This window comes from Coregonus clupeaformis, chromosome 1, assembly GCF_020615455.1.
Source record: "Coregonus clupeaformis isolate EN_2021a chromosome 1, ASM2061545v1, whole genome shotgun sequence".
Lineage (NCBI taxonomy): Eukaryota > Metazoa > Chordata > Actinopteri > Salmoniformes > Salmonidae > Coregonus > Coregonus clupeaformis.
In genome coordinates, this window is record NC_059192.1 from 48,131,114 (window position 1) to 48,141,314 (window position 10,201).

Below are 10,201 nucleotides of genomic sequence, written 5' to 3' on the forward strand. Positions count from 1 at the left end.
GTAGCCAATAGTCAGATGGTAGCATCATTTGTCTGATTATCTGTAATAATGGTATGGGAATAATTATGTGTTTTATTTTGTAAAGTGGTTTCTTGCATCAAACAACACAACATTTTCAGTCACCTCCTTGTCTGAAGGACAAGTGGATAAACAGGTTAATGTCAAACCCTGCATGTTTTTTTCAAAATTCTCATGGAATGTAGGCCTACATTGGACACCACACGTTGGCTGCTACTGTAGGCTGAACGATAGAACAGCTATATCCATGTTAAAACATTATGGGATGCATTTCTCCATTGTTTTTGATGGTAGGCCACTCTGGTAGGCCTACATTATGATCAAACAGCCACAAATAGCCACAGTAGCCTACCACTGTTAAAACTAATTTAAAGTGCGTACAGCCTCAGTGCTCACAGTAAACGTGCGCCGGAAGTTGCACAGAATTTTCACAACGTTCAAGTTTGCTCAGCAGACCTGAAATTTGCTCAGTGACTAAATAAAATTGAGGGAACATTGGTTATACAGTATGTCTGTCATGACTCCCTCCAAAGCTGCCACCTCTCCTTGTTCGGGCAGGCTTCGGCGTTCGTCGTCACCGGCATTCTAGACATTGCCGCTCCTCATTTCATCATTCCATTGGTTTTGTCTTGTTCATTACACACACCTGGTTCATATCCCCTCATCAGTACCTGTATAAGTGTTCCCTCTGCCACCTTGTCTTTGTGTGTGATTGTTTATTGTGAGGATAGTGAAGCTCGGTGGAGCTCCTTGTATTTTGTATCGCCGGGTTATTTTCCTCGTGTGCCTTGTTGGTTTCAGTGTGCCTGTTTTGCGCACTGGACTGTTTTGATGCATTACTGCGTAACTCTGTTTTCCAGAATAAATCCTGTTATTCTGTGATTTACCCTCCTGCGCCTGACTCCTTCAAATCACCCATCACAGAATCACACACCCACCATGGGGTCAGCAGGAGAGGAGCACTTGCCTGGAGTCATGGCACGGGTCTGGGAGCATTCGACGATGCTTGCCAGCTTGGGAGAAGCGATGGATCGGGTTCTCCAGGTCGTCCAACGCCTGGAGAGGAGAGGACCCGATCTTTCAGGACCAGCTGGCCGACCGGATCCAGCCACCCACACCCCAGCACCCAGGGGGATCCATATATCCCGACCACAGGATTTTGACGGGACAGCTGCTCTCTGCCAGGAATTCCTCCTAGAACTGGAGTTGTACTATTCAAACATCAGCCCGGCTCCATCGGAGCAGGAGCAGGTGTCCGCCCTCGTCTCCTGCCTCTCGGGGAAAGCCCTGGAGTGGGCCAACGTGGTCTGGAGTGAAGGAGGAGCAGCGTTGGACAACTACGGGGAGTTCAGGTAGAGAGGCGGGTGAGCGGCTGGTCCACCTGAGGCAGGGGACGAGGACCACGCAGGACTTCGCCCTGGAGTTTCGGACTCTAGCGGCTGGGTCTGGGTGGAACGAGCGGGCCCTCATCGACCACTTCCGGTGCCATCTACGAGAGGACGTCCGAAGGAAGCTAGCCTGCCGGGACACCATGTTGTCCATCAATCAACTGGTGGTCATGGCCATCCGGTCGGACAACCTGCTGGCTGCTAGAGGACTTCCTGGAAGGGGCCTGCCTGTTCCAACCCCCCCCCCCCCAACACGGATCATTAGCTGATGGAGCTGGGTGGAGCGGTGTTCCGGGAGAGCGGAGGACAACAGCTCCAGTGTCACTCTAGTGGCACAAGAGAAAAATTTCCTGCACGCTGTCGTCTGCGTTCTTTTGGGTCTGGAGACAGCAGGCAGGGCACTCTCGCGTCACCCCAGATATTGAAGAGCCACACTCGTTCAGAGCATTCTGCTGCACACTGTACCCTACACATCCACTTTCCTGATTACACAGTAGTTCCCCAGTGTAAGGCGCTGGTCGATTCAGGCGCAGCAGGGAACTTTATGGACAGGTCATTTGCACATAGTCTAGCCATTACATTGGTTCCACTATCGATTCCACTCCCCATCAGAGCACTTGACCGTCAACCACTAGGGTCCGGGTTCGTTAGGGAAGTTACAGCACCAGTCACTATGGTTACACACAAGACCCATAGAGAGCAAGTCACCTTTTTTATTATTGAGTCTCCTGATTTCCCTGTTGTGTTAGGTCTTCCCTGGTTAGCACTACACAACCCCACCTTTTCATGTCCGCAGAGGGTTCTCACGGGGTAGTCGTGAGAGTGTCAGGGTAGGTGTCTAGGTGTTTCCGTTGGTTCAACCACGGTGGAAAGTCCAGACACTACCTCCACCGTGCGCATTCCCCCCGAATACTTTGATTTGTTGCACGCGTTTTCCAAAATGCAGGCGACCAAATTACCACCTCATCGGGCGGGGGATTGCGCGATAAACCTCCGGGTAGACGCTGTGCCTCCCAGGAGTCATGTGTATCCCCTGTCGCAGGCTGAAACGGAGGCGATGGAGACATACGTCTCTGAGACCTTCGTCAGGGGTTCATACGTCCCTCCACTTCGCCCGCCTCCTCGAGTTTCTTTTTTGTGAAGAAGAAAGACGGAGGTCTGCATCCTTACATTGATTACTGAGCACTGACCAAGGGAACAATACGTTATAGTTACCCTCTACCCCTCATTTCATCTGTGACTGAGTCAATGCATGGGGTGCGCTTCTTCACAACCTGGTGCGTGTCTGAGAGGGGGACGAGTGGAAGACCGCATTCAGCACAACCACGGGCATTACGAATACCTGGTGATGCCGAACGGTTTGATGAATGCTCCATCAGTCTTCCAGTCCTTTGTGAACGAGGTGTCTTGGGACATGCTTGGTCCCGGTGTAGTGGTCTACATCGATGACATTCTGGTGTATTTTTTACGCGCGCCGAGCATGTGTCCCTGGTTCGCAAAGTGCTGGGCCGACTGTTGGAACATTACCTTTATGCCAAGGCAGAAAAGTGTCTGTTTTTCCAGCAGTCCATCTCCTTCCTCGGATACCGCATTACCACCTCAGGAGTGGAGGTGGAGGGAGATCGCATTTCAGCCGTGTGAAATTGGCTGACTCCAACAACGGTTAAGGAGGTGCAGCACTTTATTGGCTTTGCCAACTACTATCGGAGGTTTATTAAATTTTACATTTTAGTCATTTAGCAGACGCTCTTACAGTGAGGGGAAAAAAGTATTTGATCCCCTGCTGATTTTGTACGTTTGCCCACTGACAAAGAAATGATCAGTCTATAATTTTAATGGTAGGTTTATTTGAACAGTGAGAGACAGAATAACAACAACAAAATCCAGAAAACGATTGATTTGTATTTTAATGAGGGAAATAAGTATTTGACCCCCTCTCAATCAGAAAGATTTCTGGCTCCCAGGTGTCTTTTATACAGGTAACGAGCTGAGATTAGGAGCACACTCTTAAAGGGAGTGCTCCTAATCTCAGCTTGTTACCTGTATAAAAGACACCTGTCCACAGAAGCAATCAATCAATCAGATTCCAAACTCTCCACCATGGCCAAGACCAAAGAGCTCTCCAAGGATGTCAGGGACAAGATTGTAGACCTACACAAGGCTGGAATGGGCTACAAGACCATTGCCAAGCAGCTTGGTGAGAAGGTGACAACAGTTGGTGCGATTTATTCGCAAATGGAAGAAACACAAAATAACTGTCAATCTCCCTCAGCCTGGGGCTCCATGCAAGATCTCACCTCGTGGAGTTGCAATGATCATGAGAACGGTGAGGAATCAGCCCAGAACTACACGGTAGGATCTTGTCAATGATCTCAAGGCAGCTGGGACCATAGTCAACAAGAAAACAATTGGTAACACACTACGCCGTGAAGGACTGAAATCCTGCAACGCCAGCAAGGTCCCCCTGCTCAAGAAAGCATATATACAGGCCCGTCTGAAGTTTGCCAATGAACATCTGAATGATTCAGAGGAGAACTGGGTGAAAGTGTTGTGGCGCAGTGGTCTAAGGCACTGCATCGTAGTGCTAGCTGTGCCACAAGAGATCCTGGTTCATGTCCAGGCTCTGTCGCAGCCGGCCACGACCGGGAGACCCATGGGCGGCCCACAATTGGTCCAGCGTCGTCCAAGGTAGGGGAGGGTTTGGCCGGCAGGAATGTGGGTTAGTTTCCCACGGGAGGCCAGTATGAAAAAATAAATAAATAAATACATGTATGCATTCACTAACTGTAAGTCGCTCTGGATAAGAGCGTCTGCTAAATGACTAAAATGTAATGTAAAATGGTCAGATGAGACCAAAATGGAGCTCTTTGGCATCAACTCAACTCGCCCAAAAACACACGGCCAAGGCAACAAAGGAGTGGCTCAAGAAGAAGCACATTAAGGTCCTGGAGTGGCCTAGCCAGTCTCCAGACCTTAATCCCATAGAAAATCTGTGGAGGGAGCTAAAGTTTTGAGTTGCCAAACGTCAGACTCTTCTACAATAGCCCATCCGTGACAAGGATAGACAAGTTGTGCATTCCGAGATGCCATTCTGCACACCACTGTTGTACTGCGCCATTATTTTTCTGTTTGTGGCCCGCTTGTTAGGAGAAGATCTGCAAAGAGGAGTGGAAAAAAATCCCTCCTGAGATGTGTGCAAACCTGGTGGCCAACTACAAGAAACGTCTGACCTCTGTGATTGCCAACAAGGGTTTTGCCACCAAGTACTAGGTCATGTTTTGCAGAGGTTTCAAATTCTTATTTCCCTCATTAAAATGCAAATCAATTTATAACATTTTTGACATGCGTTTTTCTGGATTTTTTTGTTCTTATTCTGTCTCTCACTGTTCAAATAAACCTACCATTAAAATTATAGACTGATCATGTCTTTGTCAGTGGGCAAACGTACAAAATCAGCAGAGGATCAAATACTTATTTCCCTCACTGTATCCAGAGCGACTTACAGTTAGTGAGTGCATACATTTTCATACTGGCCCCCCATGGGAATTGAATCCACAACCCTGGCGTTGCAAACGCCATGCTCTACCCGCTACACGGGAATTTTTATCTGGGGCTTTGACAAGGTCGCAGCTCCCATCACCTCTCTGTTGAACGGTGGGCTGTCCCGGCTCCGCTGGTCTGCTGAGGCTGACAGGGCCTTCAGTAACCTGAGGGTTCTGTTCACCTCAGCCCCGGTACTGGCCCATCCTGATCCATCACTACCGTTCGTAGTGGAGTTGGATGCGTCCGAGGTAGGGGTAGGCGTTGTCGTATCTCAACGCTCGGGCACGCCACCCAATCTCTGCCCCTGTGCCTTCTTCTCCAAGAAGCTCAGCCCGGTGGAGCAGAACTATGACGTTGGTGTTCGGGAGCTGTTGGCTGTTGTCCGAGCCCTGACCGTGTGGAGGCACTGGCTCGAGGGGGCGAAACACCTTTCTTCGTCTGGACGGACCACCGTAACCTGGAGTACATCCGGGCAGTGAGGAGGCTGAACCCTCGCCAGGCCAGGTGGGCCCTATTCTTCACCCGGTTTGATTTTACTCTATCATACATCCCAGGTACGAAGAACGTGAAGGCAGACACACTGTCACGGCTGTACGACACAGAGGAGAGGCCCATAGACAGCATCCCTATACTCACGGCCTCCTGTATTGTGGCGCCGACAGTATGGCCGATGGATGCGGACATAGAGCGGGCGATACGCAAAGAGCCATCTCCACCTCAGTGTCCAGCTGGGCTGCAGTACGTGCCGTCTCTTGTCCGTGACTGTCTGATCTATTGGGCACACAAGTCCCCCTCCTCTGGTCACCCAGGTATCGGTCGTACAGTGCGCTAACTGACCGGAAAGTACTGATGGCCTACCTTGGCTAAGGACCTGAGGGTCTCCCCCTGCTCGGTGTGCGCCCAGAGTAAGGCACCTAGGCACCTCCCAGCTGGTAAGTTACAGCCCTTACCAGTTCCACAACGGCCATGGTCAAACCTGTGTATTGACTTTCTCACTGATCTTCCCCTCTCTCAGGGTAACTCCACCATCCTGGTCGTTGTGGACCACTTTTCAAAAGCCTGCCGCCTCCTTGCTCTGCCCAGTCTCCCCACGGCCCTGCAGACTGCAGAGGCCCTGTTTACTCACGTCTTCTGGCACTACGGGGTGCTAGAGGACATAGTGTCTGACCGGGGTCCCCAGTTTACATCCAGGGTCTGGAAGGCATTCATGGAACGTTTGAGGGTCTTGGTCAGCCTGACCTCTGGTTTTCACTCCGAGAATAATGGGCAGGTGGAACGGGTGAATCAGGATGTGGGTAGGTTCCTGCGGTCCTACTGCCAGGACCGGCCGGGGGAGTCGTCATTGTTCTTTCCATGGGCAGAATATGCCCAGAACTATCTTTGCCACTCCTCCACTAACCTATCGCCCTTTCAATGTGTTTTATGTTATCAGCCGGTCTGATAGGGTCTGGCTCTCGACCAGGAATCTGCCCCTCTGCCTGCCCTGCCGGAAGCTGAGCCTGCGGTTTGTGGGGCCGTTCAAAGTCCCGAGGACGATAAATGAGGTTACATATAGGTTATTACTCCCTCCAGATTACCGTATTTACCCCTCGCTGGTCCGCTCCAGGAGTCTGAGGTGCGGGGGGTTCCTCCGCCCCCTCTGAACATTGAGGGGGCTCCGGCGTACTCCGTCCGTTCCATCCTGGATTGGAGGCGTTGGGTGGGGTGCCTTCAGTACCTCGTGGAGTGGGAGGGGTACGGTCCAGAGGAGCGGTGCTGGGTTCCGGTGAGGGATATCCTTGATCCCTCCCTATTGCGGGATTTCCACCGTCGCCATCCGGCTCGCCCTGCTCCACGTCCTCCAGGCCGTCCCCGAAGGCCGGTGTCAAGGGGGGGGTACTGTCATGACTCCCTCCGAAGCTGCCACCTCTCCTTGTTCGGGCAGGCTTCGGCGTTCGTCGTCACCGGCCATCTAGGCAATGCCGCTCCTCATTTCATCATTCCATTGGTTTTGTCTTGTTCATTACACACACCTGGTTCATATCCCCTCATCAGTACCTGTATAAGTGTTCCCTCTGCCCCCTTGTCTTTGTGTGTGATTGTTTATTGTGAGGATAGTGAAGCTCGGTGGAGCTCCTTGTATTTTGTATCGCCAGGTTATTTTCCCTGTGTGCCTTATTGGTTCCAGTGCGCCTGTTTTGTGCACTGGACTATTTTGACAAATTACTGTGTAACTCTGTTTTCCGGAATAAATCCTGTTATTCTGTGATTTACCCTCCTGCACCTGACTCCTTCAAATCACCCATCACTATGTTGTACCTATTAATCCATTGAGTATCTTACAATATCATATCAAACCTCTGCAAAAGAGCAGGACTAGTCCGGACTCTATTCAGGTGCTGAGGTGACAGCAATTTCTGGGGTTATTGATTGTGGGAATATACACTGTGGCCAGTTTATTAGGTAAACCCATATATTACTTGGTCGAACTCCCCTTTGTCTCCTGAACAACCTGAATTCTTCGGGGCATTGTTTCTACAAGGTGTCAGAAATGTTTGATGCTCAATTGGTATCAAGGGACCTACCGTCTGCCAGGAAAACATTCCCCACACCAGTACACCACAACCACCAGCCTGTACCGTTGACACCAGGAAGGATGGGTCCATGGACTCATGCTGCTTACGCCAAATCCTGACTCTTCTACAATAGCCCATCCGTGACAAGGATAGACAAGTTGTGCATTCCGAGATGCCATTCTGCACACCACTGTTGTACTGCGCCATTATTTTTCTGTTTGTGGCCCGCTTGTTAGCTTGCACAATTATTGCTATTCTCCTTCGACCTCTCATCATCAAGCTGTTTTCGCCCACACGACTGCCGCTGACTGGATGTTTTTTGTTTGTCTCACCATTCTCTGTAAACCCTAGACACTATCGTGCATGAAAGCCCAGGATGGCTTCCATTTCTGAGATACTGGGTCCGGTGCGCCTGGCAACGACGATCATACCACGCTCAAAGTCGCTTAGGTCACTAATTTTGCCCATTCTAACATTCAATCGAACAGTAACTGAATGCCTCAATGCCTGTCTGCCTGATTCATACAGCAAGCCACGGCCACGTGACTCACTGTCAGTAGGAGCGATACATTCTTGTGAATGGGGTGGTGTACCTAATACACTGGCCACTGAGTGTATTAGGTATATGATGAAGTAGTAAGGAGGTCATTGTATGTTTATTTGTACTCTGCTCGAAATGTCTCATGTCTAGCTTAATCTAAATGGTGTCTGTGATATAGCGTGCCTAGAAGTGTGTTGACATTTATTAGCACATTTTCTTCAGCAAACCTTATAATATACAGTACCAGTCAAAAGTTTAGACACACCTACTCATTCAAGGGTTTTTCTTTATTTTGACTGTTTTCTACATTGTAGAATAATAGTGAAGACATCAAAACTATGAAATAACACATATGGAATCATGTAGTAACCAAAAGTGTTAAACAAATCAAAATATATTTTAGATTTTAGATTATTTAAAGTAGCCACCTTGATGACAGCTTTGCACACTCTTGGCATTCTCTCAACCAGCTTCACTTGGAAGGCTTTTCCAATAGCCTTGAAGGAGTTCCCACATATGCTGAGCACTTGTTGGCTGCTTTTCCTTCACTCTGCAGTCCAACTCATTCCAAACCATCTCAATTGGGTTGAGGTCGGGTGATTGTGGTGATCTGATGCAGCACTCCATCACTCTTCTTCTTGGTAAAATAGCCCTTACACAGCCTGGAGGTGTGTTGGGACATTGTCCTGTTGAAAAACAAATGATAGTCCCACTAAGTGCAAACCAGATGGGATGGCGTATCGCTGCAGAATGCTGTGGTATCCATGCTGGTTAAGTGTGCCTTGAATTCTAAATAAATCACTGACATTGTCACCTGCAAAGCACCCCCACACCATCACACCTCCTCCTCCATGTTTCACGGTGGGAACCACACATGCGGAGATCATCCATTCACCTACTCTGCGTCTCACAAAGACACAGCGGTTGGAACCAAAAATCTCAAATTTGGACTCATCAGACCAAAGGACACATTTCCACCGGTCTAATGTCCATTGCTTATGTTTCTTGGCCGAAGCAAGTCTCTTCTTCTTATTGGTGTCCTTTAGTAGTGGTTTCTTTGCAGCAAATCAACCGTGAAGGCCTGATTCACGCAGTCTCCTCTGAACAGTTGATGTTGAGATGTGTCTGTTACTTGAACTCTGTGAAGCATTTATTTGGGCTGCAATCTGAGGCTGGTAACTCTAATTAATTTATCCTCTGCAGCAGAGGTAACTCTGGGTCTTCCTTTCTTCTGGCGGTCCTCATGAGAGCCAGTTTCATCATTGCGCTTGATGGTTTTTGCGACTGCACTTGAAGAAACGTTCAAAGTTCTTGAAACTTTCCGTATTGACTGACCTTCATCTCTTAAAGTAATGATGGACTGTCATTTCTCTTTGCTTATTTGAGCTGTTCTTGCTATAATATGGACTTGGTCTTTTACCAAATAGGTCTATCTTCTGTATACCACCCCTACCTTGTGTCACGATCGTCAAAAGGAGCGGACCAAGGCGCAGCGTGATATGAGTACATACTTTTATTTTAATTCACCACACGAACAAAAACAACAAAACGATACGTGAAGTCCTCGGTAACATACACAAACCTACACGGAACAAGATCCCACGAATAACAAGTGCACACAAGGCTGCCTAAGTATGGCTCCCAATCAGAGACAACAAGCAACAGCTGATTCTCGTTGCCTCTGATTGAGAACCACCCCGGCCAACACAGAAACACATAACCTAGAACATACCATAGAAACACGAAACATAGACTCTACACAACGAAAACTAACACCCTGGCTCAACATACAACAGTCCCCAGAGCCAGGGCGTGACACCTTGTCACAACACAACTGATTGGCTCAAACGCATTAAGAAGTAAAAAAAATGCCACAAATTAACTTTTAACAAGGCACACCTGCTAATTGAAATGCATTCCAGGTGACTACCTCATGAAGCTGGTTGAGAGAATGCCAAGAGTGTGCAAAGCTGTCATCAAGGCAAATGGTGGCTACTTTGAAGAATCTCAAATATAAAATATATTTTGATTTGTTTAACACTCTTTTGGTTACTACATGATTCCATATGTGTTATTTCATAGTTTTGATGTCTTCATTATTATTCTACAATGTATAAAATAGTAAAAATAAAGAAAAACCCTTGAATGTGAAGGGG